Genomic DNA, 25,349 nt, shown 5'->3' with positions numbered 1-25,349 from the left:
ATATAAATAATATAGCCTATACCATACCGAGAAAAATGTTAATGTTAAAAAAAGATTACTGTAAGTTGTCAAACATGTAGTATTCGGTAAAAAATACAATATATTTTAAAATAAACAGTTATAATGTTGTTTATTTTTGTTGTCTAGCCTATACAGTGGAGTGTAGTTTTGCATGTTATTTATTGTTTACAGCATTATTTCAGTCTTGTGTGTCAACTTGTTTTTCTCTGGTTGACATTTTGTTTTTGTTGGTGACAGTTGCTGGACATGCCAAGTTTGAGTCTTTAATCTGATATAATCTTGAACTTTATGTCATCAGGCCTTGTTGCAAAATAATGGAGGCAGGACTCTACAGAAAAGAAAAAATACATTGACAAAGTTACAAAAGTAACAGGCAGTAAAATGTACTGCTGGAACAGTCAGTGTATTTGTATTTTAATGTAAATTTAACAAAAACTGCCACTTAAACTTAAGTTTTCTATTTTTTTGAAAGATAAGTAGATTCAGCTTTCAGTGGCACTTTATTTTTGTTAAATTTACACACACACACACACACACACACACACACACACACACACACACACACACACACACACACACACACATGTATACACATGTATGTATGTATGTATGTATGCTACAACATCCAACATTGTCATTAATTGACTATAACATACAATTCTATTTATTTACACATTTACAACACTTTATTTTATTTGCAATTTCATTTGATTCAGGCCTAATTGTTATAGATGGTAATTTGTGTGTACATGTATCGAATTATTGTCGAATACAGTCCAGATGACTGTTAAATGCTGTAGCAGTCTTTGTTATTTAACAAAAATAAATAATGTCAGAAAGCTGCCACTGAATGCTTTAGCAGCAACACCCTGTTAAAAATAATAAATAAAATAAATTTAACCCATGTAGTCTAATTTCTCAAACAAAATGATTCTCTTGGTGTTGTCTAATACTCTCCAGTCCGGAGGTGCACAAACAGGTCATGGTTACAGTGTTAGAAACAACTTTTAAAAGAAACTTCATCATCATTATTGTTATTGTTGATAAAGCTACCCAGTCTTAGTGAAGACAAACAAAGCTTATTTGAACAAAAGAAGATTGAATACTAATCACAAAATGTTCTAAAGACACTGTTGTTTGACTACAGTAGAGAGACTTAAGACTAGAGACTAAATCGCCCCCACAAAGACATATCACGAGGAAATGGAAATAATCTAAAGGTCTAAGGTTCTCAGAGACCTCAGGAGATCCCTGAAACCCAAAGTGTGAGGATCCCCCACGGGGATACCCTGCCCCCTCACCCCCACTCTCTTCTACATTATAACCGCGGATGACTCATGAGGGACTAAAAGTGCACTATTTATGAAGGAGGGGTTCCCCTAATTTTACACATGACAATCTGCCCACAGTTTGGGTTCAGGACGGCTTCCCCTGAACTTTCAGCCCCCACATTATCGACAGTTCAGCAGAACAAGTCCTGTGGCGTCCTCCTCTTGCTCATCAAAATGAAAGTGCCACCCACTCACACAGTGCATGAAATGGTTTCACATTTCACAACACGCATCAAGCAACTTCTGTTTTTGATTATATAAAGTTTATATAAACTCTCACACATGCTTTAACTACATAGTCAAATTAGAGCTGGATAAATGTACAAGCTGAAAAAAGTAAAGTGTAAAATTACTATATATAAAAAATTAAAAAAAAAGAATCTTTGTGACAATATTTTGTTCAGGTTTATGGCATTTGTGCATTGTGATATGTAAACAATGCTCAAAAGTAGCTATAGTTGTGAATAAGGAGGGTGTTGTTTATCCAAATGATATTACAAATATTGGTAAACAAGTAATTCAGAACTTTTCCATTAATCTATTTTTTAGCTTGTCAAACTATAAACTCCAATTTATATTTAGAAGGCCTTAATACTGCTATAAGACTATTTTTTAATACTTCCTCAAATACTTTCATATTTTATAAATCACAACACCATACATAGGCTACATAAACACAGTAGGCCCATCTTTAATGCAGATCTGGCCTTAAAGGGATACTCCAATTTTTTTTGGAAACAGGCTCCTTTAACAACTCCCTCAGAATTAAACAGTTGAGTTTTACCGTTTTTGAATCCTTTCAGCCGATTTTCTGATATTTAAAAGAATACCAGTAACCAGACAGTTTCTGGTCTCATTGACTTCCATAGTAGGAAAAGGGGGGGCTGTAGTTGTAAAATTAGCCTATTTCCAAAAAAAAGTGGAGTATCCCTTTAACACTGTTTGAAACTTAAGTAGCCTATATGCAGTAGACATTTGTTACATAAACAAAATCAAAGTAAAACATGAACATATGAACATACAAAAAAATATTTACAATTTACAAATAATTAAAAGCTGTTTTACTTCCAGTAAAATGCAGATTTTTCTGTTGGTCTGCCTATTATTAAACCGATTCCTCTGTGTAAAAATACATGCCAATAACTTTATTTTCTCCGTATTCTCTCAGTGTAAGTCGATGCCCATTTCCTTTCGGATGTAGAGAACCCCCTTGCAGTCGTCCCCGCCTTCGCGCCGTTGTTGGCAGCGGCCCCGGAGCCACAGCGCTGCCGGCGGGGGAGAGAGGTAATAAATAACCCGGGGAGAGGAGCGGAGACCGCCGGGCGGTGCACAGTCTGACCTGACAAATACTCACTGGAAAACCATCAGAGAGCTAGAGCCCACCCCTAATGCTTGGAGCCAGCCTTTCAGACATGAGCAGTGAAATATAAGCCTACCCATATCCGAAGAAAACAGCGTCTCTCTTCCCCATCACCATTAAAACAATGAAAAATGCTGTGAGATTAATTAAAGGTTTACTCCTTAATGAAGCCTACTTCTAAGCTCTCATTAAAATTGTTTTAAAAATAAAGAAATAACAGTGCTTTTAAGAAATAACATTAAATGATGTGCGTTTACATGAAATGAAGACTAAATACTTTTTTGGGGAATTTTTCTGTGTTTCCCACTCATGGACACCACACTGTTTGCATCACATGACTCGCGGGTTCATGCAATTGGCTGAGCAACTACAAATCAATCAGTCAGTCAATCAATCAAGAATGAGATGAGAAAACTTAATTGTGAAGCAGCAGTTACTAAATACATTTCATGCATCCAGGCCAACAGGTGTCAGGATAAAGTCTGAAACAACTACCACTGAGACAAATAAGAGCTAAACGTAGAATGCGAGTTGCAATGATTAGTTTTTTACACACTTTATTAGTTATTCACATTTTAAATATGATTGTTATTATACCAAGTTATATCATCTGTCAAAATAGTATTCTGTCAACTATTAAAAAAATACCACAACCTAATGTTTTTCTTCATCTGCTTTTTCTACCGCTTCTCATAAAGCCTCTATTGGATTTTAAATGGACTCTCCAGAGGGACTTTCGGGATCACAGTCGCCAGCTCATGCAGCGCCGGTAAAGTGATGCTGTGTAATGTAAAACCCTGAGCGTCTCCTCAGGTTTGTGCTGTGGTGTCGGCGCCCTCCGCTGCTCTCTGGGGATCTAGATCTAGCCATGGAGGCAGTCTGTGACCCCAACCGGCAGCCCAAGCTACCACATGGGATTTATCTCCTAGCTGAGTGGGTGGGCGGCCAGGGACGATACCGATTTTAGCCCAGTGTCTAAAGCTGTCAACACCATCAGAAGCAACAAAACTTCATCCCCTTTTCTTCCCTAAACACTTCACTTTACCATTACTAATGGCTAAAGTAAATATGCATCCATACACTACAGTTCAAAAGAGGTCAATATGTGCTCAGCTCTCCAATGCTGCATTTACTTGATCAAAAATACAGTAAAACAGTAACAAAAGTTTGTTACAATTTTAAAATGTAATTTATTCCTATGATGAAATAGCTGATATTTTTTAGCACCATTCCTCCAGTCTTCAGTGTCACAAGATTACATTTTTTCTGCTCAAGAAACATTTCTTATTATTATCAATGTTGAAAACCATTTTATTTTTGTGGAAATCATGATTAAATGCTGATCCTTTCAACTTTCTATTTATCAAAGAATCCTGAAAAACTTTTTTATTTTAAAGAGAAATCTTTAATAGCATTATAATTGTCTTTACTGCCACTTTTAATCAATTTAATACATCCTTGCTGATATATAAATATCTTATACTGACTATTGAACGGTATTATACATGCATACCAAACACCAGTTTTGTTTTCAAGGACGCTAGGACTATTATTGTCTAATTCTACCATTACTATATGCATGACATCACATTATGCAAACATGGTCTGTACTTGTGACTTATTTAAAAGTACTCACAGATAATGTCATTACTTTCATTCAGTCAGTGATAGCCAAATGTTCACCTGCATAGCTTGAATACATCCCTGCCATGATAAACATACTGTAAATAGAAAGAAAAAAAAGAGTTTGCGTTATTGACAACAGTGCCATTCTGTTTATGCCAAACTGTGAAAGGAACATAAATTATTCTTTATCTCATGTGCAATCCATTTTACAAAAGGCCCCACAATATGTGGAGGGCATCAAAGAAAGCTAACAGTTAGCCCTCCACAAAATTGCATTTATAGGCCATTTGTTTAGGCCACACCAACAGCTGAAATGTGCAGGATTATTTTGAGATAACCAGTAGAATAAGACTTAAGATAAATCTGCTGTTTCAAAAGTGGTTTCATATAACACACAAAAGCATTGCATTATTTAAATCAAGATTCAAGAAAGTACAATATATACTATTATGATTTATAAAGATATTTAGGATTTATATTCTGCAGAACAGAAATATTTCTTGAACGAAGAACTACAAAGTCTCTACATTGTTCAGATAGGACTATTCTTTTACCGGTATACAGCAAGAGTTAAACCGGCAAAGAGTAGTTCCTGATCTCTCAGGCCATATTGATTTTTCCCTCCATGATCTGAAACCAGCAATCAGCATTGTGGTTTGAAATAGCCCTGAAACAAGAGCCTAGACGTCAATGAGTCGCCGACACGTTTCAATTAGCGCGCCGCCCAGGCCGATTTGTCCCCCGGGGCACATCGGCTCCACAGGCTGGTCACGCCAGGAGAGATGGTCCATATTACGTGATATTGGGAAATTATTATATCAGTAAGGGCAATGCAGGTAAACCTGTGCATTAACTCACAATATGTACGAGATGTTTTGGTCTTGCCACACAGATGACAGTGAGGTAATTCGGTTTCTAGTAAACTCAATCACTTCTCCCTCTTTAATTAAATTGCTGAAGAGGGTAATGGAGGAATAGCAGACTCCACAATACAGAGTCGTAACGTCTGGACATAAGGTCTATCACACATAGTGACTTCTTAACTGAATATCTATCATATTAATTCAATTCTCGATGTGTTAGAGCATCTGCGCAAACTAAGGGATGCACGATATAACAGTACTATATTGGTCATTGGACAATATTATCATAAGAGAGTTTTTATCGGTCTTGATTAGTATTGAATTCCAGTATTAAATTATATACGGTAATTTCCTTTATTTTTACATTAAAATTGGCATGAATGTAATGTTTAGCTCCCAAAATGAAAATCGATTTTTCATACATTATGTTTTAACAATTATTTTACGGATTATCTCAATTGTATAAGACATAACGTCAATAATTGTGAGCCCCAATCTTTATAGTCTTAAACATAAACTAACATCTATGTTAATTTTAAAGACTTAAAAAAAATTAAATGTGTCAAAATATGTTATGTTTTTGATTGGGGAATTAAGTCATTAGGTTATCATTGACCTGTGAAAAAAGGTGAAATTCATCAAAACAAACATTAGCCCATAGCTTTTGGATAATAGCTTTAACTTTTGCTCAATGGTCCCACATTGAGTGAACTTAAGAAATAAAGTGACTCATATTTCAAGACTTTTACCCAACTTGGGTTCTGGCTAGTGTGTGTTTTGAATATGTGGGCACAGCATCCCTAAAGTCAGCGGTTTCTCTGACCTTCAGCCGCTAAGCTCCGCTCCAACAGTTCTCATCAGCAACACTACACTGCACACTCTGAAGCCCTGTGGAAGTAAACTAGAGTGGTAGAGAGAGAAAGAGAGAGAGAAGAAGGGGTTTGATGCCCCCCACATACCTCCTCATCTGCCCTCAGAGGTCCTAAGAACCCTTCCAGTTCTCCTTTCACTCTTCAGCAGCTCAGCCTCACTTCCACCGCAGGTCATCCTCCCCCAGAACCTGATCGATAGCGCTCTTCTGCTTTCATCGGACCAGCATTGTGGAGAAGCTGCACTTCCTGAAAAAACACCAATCCAGCCTTGAGTGAGCTGCATACGGATCGCTCACAGACAGGCCGGGCCCGCCAGACTCCACTCATTAGAGGCAGTCTGCTTTTTTTGGCTGCTTTAATAGATGCAGATAGAGAATGACACAAAATGAGGAAATGTCACTGATTTGAACTTGGGTTGCCAGCACAGATCAGCACAGATCCATGTGTTAGAGAATCTGCGCAAATCACAATATATCTTTATAGTACGGGGCAGTTGAATCCGATTAGTTTACAAACATTCTAAGGCGTGCAATTGACCTTTCGCCGATCCCTCCCCCTAAACGGCCATTGTCCAATTACACATCATAGCAACTGTCACTATGTGATCAGGTCCGTCAAACATTGACTCCAAGCAAGATGCTGAAGCGATGCGCCCACGGCCGATAGATGGTTTGGAGTACCTCGATAGATACCCCTATAGATTGTCTGGAGTTGTGTTCTTTCCATTTCCAAAGCCGAAAACACAACGTGAGCGGTGCCTACAATGGATAAAACAGTGTGGACGGCCCCACTCCCAGTTAAATGTGTCGAACATGGTTAACTCGTGTGCACCGTACGTGAGACTGAGACACTGAGATTAGTCAAAGAAACATGGAGAAAGCAGATCTAGAGGATCCACAAAGGAATTACATAAAGAATTGTTGTAAACATGATACATGGGGGGTGGGGGGGGGGGGGGAATGAGCAGTAGTCACCTAGAGCAGTGCTACACTCGTAGACTACAGTTTAGAGGAGTGCACGCTCGCAATGGGTAAAGCATGAAGCTTACTTAAAACATCAGTTCATATATCAATATCGTAAGGAATAGAAATAACCTTAAATAGCGTTAGTTATATATTTCTAACTCCAAACAATTAGCCACTGATCCAGCTTGTAAAATCTTCTTCAAGGCTGTGTTTGGTTGCATTTGAGGTACATGTCATGGGGTTTCTCAGATTTCACTTGAGACGGGTATAAGCATTCGCCACGATAGTAGTCGTGCCTCCTTCATTGCGTATTTTTATTATATGAATATATCAATCCACTGCATACTGTAACCCCTTGTGCCTCAATCTGGACGATATCGCAGAGGTATTGCTCCAAAAAAGGTCACTGACACACGCACAGACACCTCATGGGAATTTGTCGCGCAGTTTCACAATTTGTTTGACGGGCGAAGTAACAATACCTAGGGGGTGTGGCTTTTGCGAACAGTCAATTATTTTCTGGGAAACACACGGCTAAAGTAGTTCAAGGCAGGTCTTGACCCCATTACAGTTCTATCAACAAGAATCGGGAGGACTCTCATACGAATGAATTTTATTTTGTAAACTGATTTTACAGACAAAATAAAACAAAGTAAACCCTCGACAAGCTCTGTCTCAAAGTTCTTTGGCGTAGGCCCCGTCCTTCGTCCAGGTCTGGAAGTAAGGTCCTGCCTTATGAATGAAAATGTCATTTTGGAATTAGCAACAGAGGCATGGGATGAGATGCGTAAGTCCAATACACAAGAGATTTTTAAGGACAAAAACCTGACAAATGCTGTGAAAAACACAACCGTAGTATAAGTGGAATAATTGACAGCAGGCCCTGACTTATTGAAAAACAATTACCCCCTCAGGTATGCATTATTTTTCGAATAATTCAACGGCCCGTTGTCAATTATTCCTCGTGTACTATTGGTTACCGGCCGATATTAAAGATCTTTTATTTATTTATCGGTATTGATCAGTATTTAACATTTAATCGTGAATGCGCATTTTCTTTTTTTTTAATGCTTAGTCAATCTTTAAACACAAATAATTTGATAACAGTTAAATATTGATATTTCATCATCAAGATGATATTTCAATCATCAAGAATGAAGAGACATGATCATACCATCTTAAAATACTAGATAATAATCTTAGCTTATAACTAATGCTGCAGAAAGACAATCATTGTTTGAGACGTTCAGCTCATATTTAGATCTTATTCACTTCTATACCCCTCACTCAGATGACACCAAATCCAACTGTACATTTTCCATCATCTTTAGCCAAAGTAAGAAAAACCAGGTGTCCGTAACTTAAAGTTCACTGGAATCTATTTTGTTGATTTAAGATGACAAGGAAGTAATATATCGGAAAGGAAGAGTCAGTTTGGCAAGTTAGTTAACAGATCCTTCCAGGAAGACATTCTTTTGAGTATTTACCATTTAACTTAATTTTGGAAGATGATCCAAAGTCTTTGTAACCATAAATTGAATGAGCTTCTCTTTCTCCAGCCTGCGAATAGGCTAACGTTAGCATGCTAGAATTAACCTTTAAGGACTTTCATAACTTTATCCAGAGTAAATCTGCCCTGCGACAAATTACTCCAGTTACGCTTTTAATGCGTAGTTTCCAATGTTGGTTGAAACCCAGTCTGTTTCCCACAACACCCAAAACAGGACAATCAAAATGTTGTCCAAACAGACTTTCAATCTGTCCAGGCTGAACCACAGCATCTCGTTTTATTGGATTGGAGGCCTGAATCACAGCCTTTTCTGGAAACTGTCGGGGTGCCTGCAAATGTGTACGTATTTTCCACTCTTCACGTGACGTTTGAGACAGGATGACCGCGGGAGAGCACGGCAGGATCCGGCGGCAGCTGCCAAGCCAAGGGGACAAATCTGAACAGTGCAAACACAGTCATGTCAGCGGCAGCTACGCTTGGCCTGGAATGGCACCCTTTCACATATTTAGACGACGTCTGAGCCTCTGACTCACCCTGAAATACAGAGGAGGAAGCACTGACAAAACGAGAGACAGTGTCTTTAACATTTCCAGACGATCCAAAATAGTTACAGCTTTTACAAGACTGATTGTAACCAAATGGTGAATTGAGAGAGGGTAGCACGTCACAGAACACTTTCAGTCTTGTGTCTCTAAAATAACATGATCTATACAGCATTTATGAGGATACGACATGGCCAAACCTCATAAATATGTAATGAGGTTGTTTACTGGAAGCCTGTTGAATTAGGAAATGGGAAAATTAAACATTTGTAAATGAATAGTAACAGTGAATGTACATGTAACAACCAAAGATTTGAAGCAATACTGACACAAACACAAACAATATTTTGTTTGTGTCAATAAACAATGCATTTGTTTTGGAGTGGCTTATTAACATATTTAAATATATATATATATATATATATATATATATATTTAAAAAATGCAATTCATACATAAAACCAAAAATTATATCATAGAATGGACACTTGCAGATGCTCATGACTGTGTGTCAAGGTCAATGAGCCTCTCAAAATATCAGATAATTTGACATTTATGTCAAGATAAGATCCAATTGTAAAATGTCATGTGGTAATATTTATAAAATAGTAACTCTTAAAAAACTTAAAAAATAGGATGTGTGCACTTGTATTCAAGGTGTACGGATTTTTTTTGGTCACACCACGACATTTTTGGAGTTTTAAATGTAGCCTACACTTTTGTAAATAGTATAAAAGTTTTTCAAAACCATATGAAAACAAAATGAAAACCAAGAGTACATCCTAAGAACTTGACACAGGTTTAAAACTAGATTTTTAAAAGATTACTTTACTTTATTATTGTATATGTCATTACCTCTTTTATAAGAATGAGTTTAACAAGATCTACTGAGTGAGTAACGAGAGAAGCAAAGAACCACGTCACGTTTGCATTCCTGTAAGTTAGCATTGTTGAGAGTATATGTGGAAAGATGGAGTGTGAATTAAGGACACTAATATTCCCTGTGGTCTCTGACGGGGGGTGATGCGGAGCAATGCTCAGCGGAGCAATGCTCAGCGGAGCAATCCCGCTTGGCAGGTAGATGAACTGCAGATCATACGGCCAGGCAAGTGGTGATTAATGGGAGCGGGAAGGCGCTGGAAAGAAAACAACGCTATAAATCAACGTCGCGACGATGGTAATTGTAATTGAAATGAATTTGTCTGCCCGGAGCCAGGCATTGCAATTGATATTGACCAAAGCCCTGGTGGTCCATAGAAAAATGAAATTGAGAAAATGTATTCAGAGTATCCACTGTAAGATCTATACATCACTGTATGAAACGTTCACTGTAGGCCAATTAGAAGAGGGAGAAAAGCTAAACCCGGTGTGCGTGTCAGATGCTACTGAGCCATCGTATCCTAAAGGTGACTAATGTTGTAGATTTATGAGAAAAGAGCCACAATAAAATTAAATTGAATGTGAGGTCAATGAAAAATACCATTCAGCTGTTTTAGTGACCTCCTCGGAATGGAAAAAAGTGTTATCGCAAAAGAATGGCTATTACAGATGAAAGCTATTCTTTTTTACTAAATATAAAAAACAAACTGTTCAAAAGTTCAGATTTTTCTTTTTAGATTTTTGAAAGTCTCTAACAGTATGCTCAACAAGGTTGCATTTACTTGATCCAAAATACAGTAACAACAGCAATATTTTTCAATACAATTCAAAATAGTTACAATTAAAAAATTTATATATATGAACATTTTAGCCTAAATAGTAATTTATTCCTGTGAAGGATTTACTCGTCTTCAGTGCCACATGATCCTTTATTCTGATATGTTGATTTGGTGATCAAGAAACATTTCTTATTATCAATATAATAAGAAAATAATATTCATAATGCCTCATATTTTTGTGGAAATCTTACGGACCTGAAACTTTTCAACGTTAGTGTAAATACCAAGTCTCATTACATACTTTCTTAATTTTGAAAATGTTGAAATGGTAAAGTGCTACATTATGCTATTTTAAGGGTTCCTTGTTTCGTTTTGAAGGTATCCCAGCAATAGCTTTCCATGCATCCAAAACCTTCCTGCAAAGCTACCTGAAAAAATACGTTTTTTTTTCTGGATACATATTTAAACGGCATTTTGGAAAAATGTTTTATATAGTAATTACATAGGGTTTTCTTTTTACTTTTATTATGAGAGCCAGTAATAGCAGATCTGGTGATCGATGGCGGTCCTTCTCCAGTTTGAATACGATTTTTCAGAAGTGAACAAATTCGTTTTTTGCTGTCAAGATTAATGTCAAACCATTTTCTTCTCACTTCTGGGACTGTTCGATTAACAGATGAAACTCCATTAACTCCATTAGCTTCCTTTTTTTAGGACCTGAAACACCACTATGCACGCTTGAAAATAAAATGTGGTGTTTTGAATGAACTTCTGATAATAAAACTTCAATTTCTGCATCCGAGAAATCTTTCTTTTTCATTCGCATTCATGTTATTATATGCCTATAGATGTCAGTCGGATATAATGGACGGGATTTATGGTAATTGAGAATGAACGTGCACGCGCATCCCATTTACGACTGGTTGGAATTCATTAACACACACACTTCATTATCACTATCTGACGTTTATGAAGTACTTGTGAATCAGGAGAAGAGTTTTCAGGAAGGTCTATTTACGCGCAAATCACTCTCATATTTATTCGTATATTTACGAATGTTTCATGAATGAGGCCCAATGACTGTGAAACTGTATAACAGTGTTTGGCATCCTGCAGGAGCTTTTATAGCCAAATTACGTTGGCTTCTGGAGTTTGCCTTACCAGCACATTACATTGGTATACTGTAATTTGAACAGAGCCAGTGGTGGTTCAGTTCCCAGGTCTATGGAGAAGCTCAGAGGAATATCTCGGCTGGAGGGGCCCATGCAGGAAGAACACACAGCTGAACACAATGTGGGATCGGCTTCGAGCTAATTGTACCACAAAACCCTGACGCTACTTTACAATAAACTCTGTATTGTTTCGGTTTTGCAATCTTGCCCTTCTGTTAAGCAGAATTATGAGCAAGTAAAGTGCATAATGCAGGGGGGCTTTTTTCTAACGTTAACCTCAGACTAATAGTTCCGGGAGGTTTTCATGTGCACTTTTTGCACAGATATAGAAGAAATCTATATTTCATAACTGTGCTGTGTAGCTGCAGCACCCAATTATCAGCAGATAAGACGGAGGGATGCCCCAGAGCATCAAGCCAGATATTTAGACCAAGGGAATCAGGCTTGCAGGGACTAAAACCCCAGGGGCACTACAGCCCCCCCTCCTCTCTTTTTCTTTCCTTCGACTGCCTCCCTCCATCCTTACTTCACCTACGGGGTTCAATTAGTGGTGACAGCAGCTCGCACCATGAGCCTGTAGCAGGAAACAGGGCAAGTCTAAATCACCACACCACACTAGAGAGTCCTACTGCACACACATAAACATGACAAAACACTCATCCGATCACATCACTGGTGCTCGGGTCCTAACAAATGTCCTTGTGTCCTTGAAACAGATTTTTTCCCCCAATTGTTTGGCTTTGCACCATAACATGCAGCCTTCTGTGGGTAAGCACACTCACCATACTCCACCAGTCAGAATTAGTGCACTTTTACCCACACAAGAATGTATTTTTACACTGACCTCAGCCAACAAATACTGTTCTGCATCATCTATGTAATAGATGCAGCTTCAACACATGGTAAGGTCACTTACAGGTCAAGCATAGCTCATGGTAGGCAGATGAATATCGATCTAGAGGGACCAGGGACTGTTCACAGGGCAGGCGGCCCACAGATCAGCCTTGGGCAGGGGAAATAGAGGTCACGAGCAAGAGCGAGCACAGTTCATACACACTGAGCTTTTAACACCTCAAAAAACTCTAGGGTTAGCCACTTTCTGACCAAAATTTTACTATACACTAACTAGTATAGAGTAAAGCTGTACAAATGCCACAAATATCAGTATAATTATTTCCAGTAGAGGAGTCTTTAGAAAATGTCCTTCAAAAGAAATGTATTAAATATTTTATAAATGAATACAGAACATTTTACACCAAAATACAAAATAGTTACTGCTGTTTATAAAAAAAAAAAATCCTTTAAAATAGTCGGTATAATAAAATAAAAAATTAAAAAAAAAATACAACATTTTTTATAAAAAAATAAAAAATAGTCGGTAATCCTTTAGGAAAACCCTTAGAAAATAAAATACCAAAAAAATTTTTAAATTTATATTAAAAAAGAGAAGAGACACATTGGGGAACGCCTTCAGTGTGATGCGTCTGAAGCCTGCATGGAACTAGTCCAATCTCGACTGGTGTTACGTCATTGCGTGTCTCGTGAAGTTGCATGTGAAGGTGATGCGGAAGCTATAAAAGGACTGGACGCCGGATCAGCTTCAGCTTTCTGGTCTTCAGCAAGCGTTCTGCATGACTGCACTGTCTTATTTGGTGTTGTCTGTCTGAAATCACATTTATCATCTCTCTATCTATATATAATGGCAAATAAGGAGAAACAATACAGGCAGTGTGCATCCCATTGCCCATGCTTTTTGAGCAAGGGTGACAAACTCATTTTGTGTTGTTTCTCCATGAGTGGAGCATGCATGGGCAACACTCGATCAACACTCGAGCAACACATTTGTGAACCCCATCACTCATGGGGTTCACAAATGCAAGTGGTGGATGATGTATGGAGGATCTCCTGCCTTCAATGAGCTGCTGGAGGTTGTGACCAGAGCAGTGGCCAAATTAAATATGAAATGGCAATCAGAAAAGCAGGAACCGGCCATAAAAAACAAACTCGATGAACGAGGTGTCGAGGTCGTAGAGTAAACCGTTCATGTCACGATTATTGTGCACCAAAATATTAATATATATTCATCCCTTGTGGGCTAGAAAGAGAACGGTTATGGGGTGATGCCGGAGGTGGAAGAAACTCTCGCTTCATATCTTTCAACCAACGCTGCATCATACCTAAGAGCTCCGGTGCTCCCCTCCAAGCCCTGCCGTACTACATCGGCTTTGGTGGGCAAGGCATATATGGCAGCGGGACGGGCTGGTGCATGCCTGAATACAATGGGGTTTTTGCAGGCATACCAGGCCGACCTCCTCAAATAGGTGGATGACAGCGGGGAGGTCGCCCCCAACGATATTACTTACATATTGCATCTGATCAGTAGCTGCTTATATGTATCTTTAATGTATCGTATCATTGGCCATGCATCGAGATGTGTATTGCATCGGCCTCAGCTATGGAAATGCACATCCCTAATGTTTTGGGTCACCTAAGAAGGGTTTTCCCTGCCTCTAAACAAACTATTAGCAGATGGATAGTAGAGGCCATTTCTTCAACTTACGAGGAACCCAATTTGCATTCGCCTCTCCAGATAAGAGCCCACTCAAGAGGAGTGGCATCCTCTAAAGCCCTGCTAGCGGGGGCCGGCTGGGCCTCCCCACACAACTTCATAAAACATTAAAGTCTGGATCTGCCCTCTACACTGGGTTCACAAGTTCTCTCATCTTGAGTATGCCAGATTGCGTCACACCAGGGTGGGTACTTGTGAGTGTGGCGCAGTGGGCATTTCTTTCCCCAATGTTTCGATTCTTGACGCAGCGTGAGTTCCCTCGAAAGGGAGAGTCTCGGGTTACGGCTGTAACCCTGGTTCCCAGAGAATGGAATGAGACACTGCATCCCTCGTCCACACTTCCTGCGCTCCTGAGAACGACTTGCTTCGACCTGTCAGAAGCTGATGCTGTTGTGATCCGGCGTCCTTTTATAGCTTCCACATCATCGTCACAAGTGACGTAATGTTGCAACACTAAGCGAGATTGGACTAGTTCCATACAGGCTTCAGGCACATCCCACTGAAGGTGCTCCCCAATGTGTCCTTCTCAGGGAACAAGGGTTACAGTCGTAACCCAAGACAATTTCCTTAAATAATACAAAAAGTTTTTTTTATTTTGATGGTGGCTAATTAAACCTCCAAGAAATCACATTTTATGTCCCTCCCATGTTTACATTTTCTAAATAAGAAGTTGGAATAAAATATGAATGTCTCTTTAGATGGTAAACAAGCTATTTATATGACAGCCATGAAGCATGATTTGCTACTTGCAAATCTGTAAAAATGTAATTAAAACGTATTTTTTTAAAGGGGATTCAAAAAATAAAAGATGGTATTAGTGGGAAAGACATTTTTCAGTGTTTTTAATGTTTTAACAAATGTAGTAACTATACTATCTTGTTGGTAACTATGGTCACCATGGTAAATTCTTGAATGGTTAACTAATTTAAGATTGTATAGTAATATTGTATTAAAACTTGCCTCTTGTATAAAGTAGAGTTTTACATATTGCCTCTACATTTAATCGTGGCTGTGTTGAAATGCAAAGCTTCCTGGTGGCCTTAATTCTGAGAAACTGCATTGCAGGACATTAGAGAAGCTAAGGGAGGTTGGCAGAATGGAGAGGCTGAAAGCAAGGACACAGTTGGCAGCATGCCTGTGCTCGGCTGTGCATGCAGTCAGGCGGAGTGGAGGCAGGCCATGCCTTGGGGCATTGAGAGGAGGCCAATTCACTGCACAACTAGCCAGGTCCACAGAGAGAGAAAGCGATAGAGAAATTAATACTGTAAGAATATGTAGAAACTTCCAAAAATTACAGAAAAGGAAATGGCAGTGCTGGGCAAACTGAATTATTAAAAATCAGAAACGCTCTCAAAAGTGTGGGAGGGGTAAACTATAAACCTTTTCAGCGCATGACTTGAATATTAATTAGGATGCAAAAGCATTTATGGGTAAGTGGGTGTAGCCATTTTAGGATTACCGTTTTCCGATTACACAAACTCTACTTCCCCTAATTAATATTCATAAACCAGGACTGAATCTAGCCATCAACTGAATTCTATCAAAAGATTAGAAGAAGCTTCTGCATGATCCTAAAAATGTTGTTTGACAAAGCCCATGACACTACATTTAGTTTCTTCACTCTCTCACAAAAAGACAAATATAACGATTTATGCTTAAAGTGTCCCTATTATGGTTTTACCATATGTAACAATCGGCGGGCCTAATCGGTAGAGTTACAAAATATTCCCATTCATGCAGTGTGTAATATAGCTGTTTGTAAATGTAAACGTTCTGCAAAGTTGTAAAATTGAAAGTGCACAATAATAAAGTTCTCCCAAAAGAAAAAAAATCAACTCTGAACTGCCTAAACAAGTCGTTTTTATTCAAATCCCACTGCTTTACGGTTCTATGTCGCTATTTGCATTAAACCTGCCCATGTTGTACTTTGTCCGCCTGCGAACAACTTGACCCGCCATCAAACACCTCATTTTACTGACGACTGCTTATTAAAGGAGCATTGCGGAAGTTCTGAAATTTCTTACCATTACTGACACTAGTGGCCGTTAGAGAAACTACAGCCAGTCTCATGCTCGTTCTCGGTGCACATGCTCGAACGCTTGTTGGCCACACTAGATAAGGCTTTTTTTTTTAACTTACGAGGAGTTTACATGGGTATCTGGATTGTGCTGGAGGCTGATCGCTTCTTTTCGTCCACAGAGTCCATTTTAAAAACTACTGCTAGCGATTGTTGCTACTTACTAATGGCTGCCGCACAGATGCAAGCCCAAGTAGACAAGAACGTGCAAGAGGACACATTTTGTGAATTTTCACATTAATTCGGACCCAACGACTCCAAACACAATTGAGCCTCCAGGCTGATGGAGGCAACCGTGGTGGACAGTCAAGGTGTCATTCCCTCTATTACATTATGGTTGGCTCATAAATGTACACATGAAGACTCTATCTTAAAGATTTTTTTTAGTAAATACCTACACATAGACCCTTTAAATCTTGGGAGTTTTATGTGGGATTCACAAAATGCTTGGCCGTGTAAGTTGAGTCAGTACCTAGTTTATTTGAACCAGCTTGCTTCTCAGAATCACAACCTGTATGTATAGTCTTACTGAAATACTTCTGCTGTCTGTCGTTCTGACTACTTTGAGTAAAGATAAAGGATGGAGTAAGATTTGTTTTACAAGCATTTGTTACATCAGTCATTCACATAGTTCTTAGCTAACATATGCACTGTTATCGATACAGTTCCTGCATGTTCACTGCAATAAATTAGAAAGATACACATCAGTATGTTTGAGAACATACACTTGTTAAAACTGATTATGAGAAATTGCAACATCATAATGTACCTCAAACTGAGTAACGTTAGTGTATCACTGAGAAATGTCCTGCTCAAGTCGTCCTTGCGATGGAAGTTCGGTTAAATAACTAGTTCTTCCAATGTTTAATCTTCAGACTCGCGCTCGGATTGATGTGGTAAAATCAACGTCATTGTTCGTTACTGTCTTTAGTGTACAATCGCAGAGCTGTAGGAAGTCTCCGGATGGAGCTGAAGTTATTATGGTAATGGCCGTTTTTGTTTCTGACAGGTGCTGTAAGACTGGGCCATCACAACAGATTGCGCCATCTGGCCAATCAGAGCAGAGTAGCTCTCAGAAAGAAGGGATTTAGAGAGATTGATTTATCCTTTGAGCCGTTTGAGTATCACTGAAAAATGTGGTGATGTGCAGTGCAATGTATATTATGAGGGAATTAAATGATACATGATCTTTGATTCATGTAAATCTCTTGTAGGAGACCTCCAAAACAATTAGGAGACTTTAAAATAGCATAACGGGGCACTTTAAAAATTTGAGTGGATGAACTTGTACAGGTATGAGTTTAATGATCCCTGTTCAAAAAATAAATAAATCATGTCTGATGTATTTCTCCAGCTGGCCCCTATCAACTTCTCCTGTCTGGTGTGTTTTCAAATTATACAAGTAAATAATTAAAATCAAGTGCCAGGTGCTTGGTGGCCATGGTCCATCAGAAGCCAGGCACATTCCCCAGTTTCCGAGTTAACAAAGGTACTTTAACAGACTGGTACTTTAACAGTCAGTTCCTGGTTTGGTTCTCCCTTACCCCATCTTGCTTTTTCTCTTTCCTTCCTGCTGAATCTAGATGTGTTAGCGTCTGTCATCTTCTAGTGATCAATCAGCACCCAAACAAGCAGGGTCTTTGATGATTGCAGAGAAAAAAAAAGAAAAGAAATAGAGAGCGAGAGAGAGAGGAGGAGAAAAAAAAAAGTTTCCTTTTGACGAGCATGTTCCATTGTGAGAATCCCCAACAGCCTCTGACATCTGGTTCCAGTTAGCACCATGACGCGTTTCCTGCCCGCCTGGGCCACGGTTCACAAGTCAAACGCTACACAGAAGATTGAGGAGAAAAACAGACACGCACGGTTACGCCAATATCATCTACGTGTGTGTGGAAGTCCTGAACCACCTGTGAAGATTCATCTTATTAAATCTCATTAAATACATTAAAAACATGTATTTTATTTTTACATATTTTACTATTACATGTTTATTTATTTTTCTATACAATTATAAAATAGAATACATATAAATATACACATTTTATCTGACATTTTTAATTTAGCTGCATTTTTAATATATACATATATTAGTGAATCTCCTTATATTTATGTTATGGCATTACATTTTACATACTATGAGCATTTCAAATGTTTTAAACTGGTAAAGTAAAATGGCTTTTATTATGCGTTTAAATTGTAGTGAATGTGAAGCCGCTTTTCATATCCCTCTTCTTATCTGAACGCATTCACATTTGCACTGAATGTTGCAGCTACAGTTGTCATTATTGAGCAATCACGGTTCTGTGCAAAGAGGTATCCGAGCGATAAGCAATGGAAAAGTGTGACCCTCGAGAACGTGGGGCGTGGAATGCAAAATGTGCGCTGCACCTACACACACTCTGGAGGGAAACCCTACTGTCAGTGGGTGCATTTACAGACACAAAAAACATGCATATACACACACACACACATACATGCATGCACCATGACTGGGGCTTGTGGGTAACGAAAGTGAGAATGAGGAGGAGCGATGAGCGTAAAAGTGAAAATGTCAGAAGTGTAGATATAGAACACGAGCCGACCACAGAAGGGCTTGCCTGCGTCGGTGGCGACGTTAAACGCCCCCATGTATGTGCTGCACTCAGCTTTGATCGCTCAGGAGCCAGTTTTCTGCCCCACTGCTCACTGAGGCCTGCTGCTGAAGCGAGGAGTCGTTTTATCATACACACAGAGATCTTCATCAGTACATGGAAAATCAGGTTGCAACCCACACCTACATCGTAAAGGACAAAACAAAGAATGCAAACAGAAATGACTCAATGGCCACACAGACCACTCCTCCCACAGATCCACATGATTTCCACAATCAATATTTTTTATTTTATTTGCCATAGACCGCTATTCAAAAAGCACTCCGTGGGCCGCATACGACCCTCTTGTTTTTTCTATGGCCCGTGTGATGTTGTCATCGTCTTGGCAACCAGAAACTGCAATAAACAATTGTGTCTACTTACCAATTTTATAAGAAAAATGGTGTTATCATAAATAATTTTAATCAACCGGTATAGTTTTTCCTATGCTGCTTACACTACAGAATATTAGCACACACATATATTTCAGATTGATCTCACCAGCGTAATTCATAGAGTGACCCTAACCCAAATCGAGTAGCAATTCAAACTCTTATATAGACTCCCTCAGATGAAGATGTTGATGTGTAAAGCAAAACAAACTTTTCTAAACACAATTTTTAAATTTGCATGGCTGAGTTTTTTTGAAAGACTCTTTAACTCACAAAGGTTGCATTTATTTATCAAAACTACAGTACAAAAAAAACAGTAATGTTGCAATATTATATCAATTTCAAATAACTTTTCTATTTTAAAGTCACCATGAAATCAAAATGGACCATTATTTATTTTTTATAGAATATTGCAGTACTTATTATAAATGATTTATCCATGCATATTCTTTTAAATTCATCTTCCCTCATAATGTTTAATCAAAATAACTTCCCCTTCCTTCTTGCTGCAACATCTCTTCATTGATGATGTGTTTACTGGCGCGAGAAATAGCAAACCATAACAATCCAATCAATTCCCAATGGAAAAAAAATCAAGTCCTGCCCTATATTTCTTCTTGTTGGAGAAGCCGTTTCACTCAGATATGTCAGAGTAGGGAAGAAAATCTATATATAGATTGTAAATGTATTGTATTTACAATCTATATTTACATCTATCTATCTACATATCTATATAGACAGATGTATATATAGATAGTATATCTATATCTATAAATACATTTTCTTCCCTACTCTGACATATCTGAGTGAAACGGCTTTTCCAACAAGAAGAATACATATAGCATCTTGCAGTTGATTTAGATTTGTGGGATGCACATCCAGGGCACGAAGCTCCCGTTCCACCACAACCCAAAGATACTCTATTGAGACTGTGGGGGCCATTTTAGTACAGTGAACCCATTGTCATGTTCAAGAAATCAATTTAAAATGATTCGAGCTTTGTGACATGGTGCATTATCCTGCTGGAAGTAGCCATCAGAGGATGGGTACATGGTGGCCATAAAGGGATGGATATGGTCGGAAACAATGCTCAGGTAGGCCTTGACATTTAAACGTTGCCAAATTGGCACTAAGGGGCCTAAAGTGTGCCAAGAAATCTAAGAGTTTTTCTATGTACACAAAAGGCCTATTTCTCTCAAATATTGTTCATAAATCTGTCTAAATCCGTGTTAGTGAGCACTTCTCCTTTGCCGAGATAATCCATCCACCTCACAGGTGTAGCATATCAAAGATGCTGATTAGACACATAGATATCATATAGAGACTAGATGCCCTATTGGCTGCTGGGCACTGAGAAATGCGGCCGCCATCTTAAACCGGTCGGATTCCTATTGTGTTGCATAGCAGCAGTAGATGCCAGAGCACTGTGTAGCATATTCCTGCTCAAATCGGCGGACTATCGCTCGGGAATTACTTTCACAAGTAAGATTTAAGTTTAACAAGTTTGTATTTTGTGAATAAAATATCCCATGTGTCCTGTATAATAGCTTCATGTATGACCTTTGCAGCAAAAAACACAGCGTGAAAATCAGTTCGGTATTCAGTGAGATATGATTCATTAAATGTGCTGACAACTCGTATCACCTGCCAAACAGATTAGACTGTGCGGAGAGGATGACCGGTTTAAGATGGCGGCCCCATGGCTCGTCTGTGCCAATAGGCTCTAGCGGTCGATAGGACGTCTACCTATGTGATGTCTATGATTAGACAGCATGATTATTGCACATATATGTCCCTTTTGTGTGCCAGTGCAACAAGAGACTGTTTTAAAAACTTTTTTTTCTAGCACAAGTTACAACAGATGCAAAAGCTTCAACAAATAGTTTTTTGTTCGTGTTTTTGCCATCATCAGTTCCAATGACGAAAATAAATTAAGCCTTCTTGCACTTTTGCGTACCTCCTTCTCCAGAAAGAAGGCAGAAAACAGCCAAACAGGGAACCATGAAAATTTAAGCTGGGGTTATCGATTGGTGGAGTGAGTCAGGGAAAGGTCAACCCCATCTGAACATCAACAAGCAGAACGCTGCAAGCAGCTCTGTAGAACCAATCCTCAACCAACCTGCGGCCTTACAGCACTCTGTCTGATCTCCGGCTGTAGTACCACAACTCTTTGCCACGCATTCTGCTCCAACACATTAACATCTACTAACCTAAATATGACGTGTCAACCATCAAGCTAACAGCATAAGCTTTATTTTCATTGGTGCTGCTTCTCTATCTCTACTTCCTCAGACAAATACACGTGCACGCATACATGCAGGAATGGCGCAAGGTAGTAACCCCCCTCCAGCGATGTTCATATCCTGCAGGAGCCCTCGGGTTCTAACCTGTCAATATCGTGCGGTGTGGCAGGGCAGCTCTCCTCCCCTCAGCGGATCAGTTAACCTCCTCACTGGCTGGGACAACACTGCAGGTCCTGCTCTACACGCACATGACCTTCAGCACAGGATGAGAGACACGAGAGGCTTAATGCCTAGTACATATTTATTAAAATGCTTTTAATCATGTTTATTTAGCCATTTCATGGTCTGATGAGACCGTTATGTAGAATCAGATACAATATTAGGGAGGGCACAGTCCACTCATAGAAAAACTAATGCAAGAAATACTTGCATAAGTGCAAAACACTGAATCAGATAGCATTGCTTTCAGATTTGTCACAGTAAGATATGTTATTGTAATTTAATTATTAATAAAAATTCATATTAAATTAATTAGTCATTTTTTATTAAAATACTCATCAATTATTTTATAATTTCCAGCCTTTCCCACTTCAACAGATACACTTGCATTACTAGAAACAGAAAGAAGGTACATTGATCAGATGTACACTAAGTGAACTGACTTACTTCAAAAGGTCATCATACAATATTTTATTCCCCTTAGACCCCAAAGAGAATCCACAGGTTGAACCTTCTCTTTTTATAATGGGTAGTCTATTTGTTGATAGATGCAGCCTTAGTTTTCTTTGAAAGTCTTCATTCAAAAAAATATGTTGTTATTTTATATCACACAGACCCTAATCTATGAAACGGTAGTGTATTTGGTACTGTGCATGCTGTAGCGATGATTTTTTGTCTTAAATGATACATGCAAGAGTAAGAGTGAACATGTCCAGGCACGGCACGCACAGACGCTCTTACTGCGAGACGCTGGCAGCATAGTATACACTTATATCTCTGGTTTCTCCTGTGTATGCATGTGTGTGGCAAACTATATTAAATCCCTCTCGCAGCGGTGTCATGTTGCGGCTGGTGCTTTATAGCTGGTGCCGGGGAAGACTGGTGGCGAGGAGTGCCGGCATTATCCGCATGCTGAGGAATGTCTCACCCCCCACCATTCCCAGCAACTTCAGGTACAGCAGCGTTTAAAACCCCAGCGAGGGGCAGAACCACCTGCGATACACACCTCCTAGGGTAATTACAACTTATAATGTCTGTGGTCTGGAACCTCATTGTGTTGCTTTGGCCAATACCCACCCAGGAAGTTGTATTTCCACTAGTGGTGCAAACAAATTTGTCAAAAAAGGAGAAATAAAGACTACAGGTTATGCGTTTGAGTTCACATTAAAGCCTCACCCCAGATTTTACAAACACAGTTAGCCTTTTTGTGGAAAATAAGTTTGATTTGGGGCGAGAAAGGTTGTGATTTAATTTTAGGGCTACAATTACAATTAGGATGTAAAATTACAATAAAATTCACGTTAACAGTCGTTATTTTGTAGTAACCTAACCTACGAAATAACCTAATTACATTTGATGTACAGTCAAAGTTGGGGTCATTGATAGATGAGCGCCCCCGCAGGTAGGTGACAGAAAAACAACAAATGGTGACAAAGACTGGCACACAACATAAATGTATGAATGATTAACATTGACATCTGCCGCTACTAAATTATAGATAGACCCAAGTCAAACATATGGGCACAGACTCCCATGTGTTAGAGGTACAAAATGCCTCTTGTTATGGCATTAACTGAAAACTCACTGACTATGTTTACATGAACATCATTTTTCAAATAAGGTCCATATTCTGGTTATGGCTTTATTCTGAAAAAGATAAGGGTGCCATAGGTCATGGACCTCTTCCAATTAAAGATCATGTTTCTTTTAGATCACTCAGAAATGAAAATTCATCCTCGTGTCATTCAAGACCTGTATGGCTTTTTCAAGTAATATATATATTAAAGAATGCGTCTTGCATACAACACAACTCGACAACACAGAATCCCATAAACTTTCAATATATAAACAGAAAAAAAGACAGTCAAACAGGTTTGGAATGACATGAGCATCAGAAATCATATGATATGAAGTCTTGTGTGAGTGTACATGATTTTGAACATATTTTTAAGAAGTAATAATTATTGTGTGTAAAACTTCTTGTTAACACAGACAAAAAATACAGAGTGAACCTTAAAGGATCCGGCCCCCCTCATATTATCTCAGGCTGGTAAAGACCGCCTCTGTGGCATTTCTCTAAATCCTACTCTTTTGGAGGAGAGAATGTACTTCCAGCTGAGCGTACGGAGAACAGCCTCACCAGGGAGGGACCAGTTCGATCTCAGTCTTACTTCAGAGGATTAGCCTCTTATCAAGCTCCTAAAAGCTGCTGTAAGGACTGTCTCTAATTACCCTATCTTTAATTAACCAACGCGTCAGCCCAGCCACCCAGGAGCTGCCGGCTCCTCACGGATACAGTGCCTGCCTTCAATTCACCTGATGTGATAGAAAGTGTGTTATTTCTGTATATTTATTCAGGCCTCTAATTCTGCTAAGGTAAGTGACCAAGACCAGACTAACTGGACTTCTGAATTGAAGAGGAAAAGCTCTGCATTTTTTAGTCTATTGTTTCTCACAAACTACTATAATTCAAAACTTCTCATTAAATTTGTGTATTGCTTCAAATATAATAATAAAATAATCATAGATCACAGATATAGAGGTTTTATTTTTATTTTATTTAACCACGTGGGGTCACTAAAAACCTGTTTCATTTCATGTTTTGAAGGGATAGTTCATCAAAAGAATTACGCTCATGTCATTCTTCGGAAGGCAAAAGATATTTTGAAGAATGTTGGTTAAGGGTGTCACGATTTCGATTTTAAAAACGAAATCAATCGAAATTAATTCACAATCTCGAACTTCGAATTAAAACATGGAATCGCCGATGCTGTCACGGCCCCATGTCAGTCCGTTCGGCTTGCCAAGCGGAAAAACACGCGTGTTGAAGTGCTGCGAGTCCATGGTCAAGCCTCTCTAAGCCAACAGTTGGTACTGTAAGCCACACAGTTTTGGTTACCATTAATGACATATAAAAATTTAGACACATCGAAAATTTGTCTTTAACAGGCAAAAACAAACCAAAAAAAAAAAAAAAAAAAAAACGGTTTACTTGGTCGGAACCGTTTTGGAGCCAGTTAACGCTTCTCTTATTATGCATAATTTTGACCATGTAAGCATTGATTTTGTGCACACAACATAAGCTAAAACACGTAAACATGTCAACAAAGTGGACGTACATCACAGTGACCAAAAATTATACTAAAGTAGCTAAATTTGTAAACCATCTTGACTGGTTCAGGGTGTTGTGATTGTGAACACAACACCCTAAACAGAGTTTGATTGGCCAATATACCTAAATTGAATTATATTCGGTTTTGGTTTTTGACTAAACGAAACCTTTAGTTTAATAAGGCAAT

At 38.7% G+C, this 25,349-nt stretch overlaps 1 long non-coding RNA gene across 1 annotated transcript; it reads right to left on the bottom strand.

Moving 5' to 3' along the window:
• Nucleotides 1-361: 361 nt before the first annotated feature.
• LOC120491783 (uncharacterized) lies at nucleotides 362-18,332 on the bottom strand. Its single transcript, XR_005625321.2, has 3 exons — nucleotides 18,111-18,332; nucleotides 6,161-6,319; nucleotides 362-4,433 (listed from the first exon to the last, which is right to left on the bottom strand). It is a non-coding gene; the product is annotated as an uncharacterized LOC120491783 (long non-coding RNA).
• Between the last annotated feature and the right edge of the window lie 7,017 nt (nucleotides 18,333-25,349).

The sequence above is a fragment of the Pimephales promelas genome, chromosome 20, assembly GCF_988280905.1.
Source record: "Pimephales promelas chromosome 20, fPimPro1.hap1.1, whole genome shotgun sequence".
Taxonomy (NCBI): domain Eukaryota; kingdom Metazoa; phylum Chordata; class Actinopteri; order Cypriniformes; family Leuciscidae; genus Pimephales; species Pimephales promelas.
Note: the sequence above shows the minus strand (reverse complement) of the source record. Positions and strands in the feature narration are given on the sequence as shown.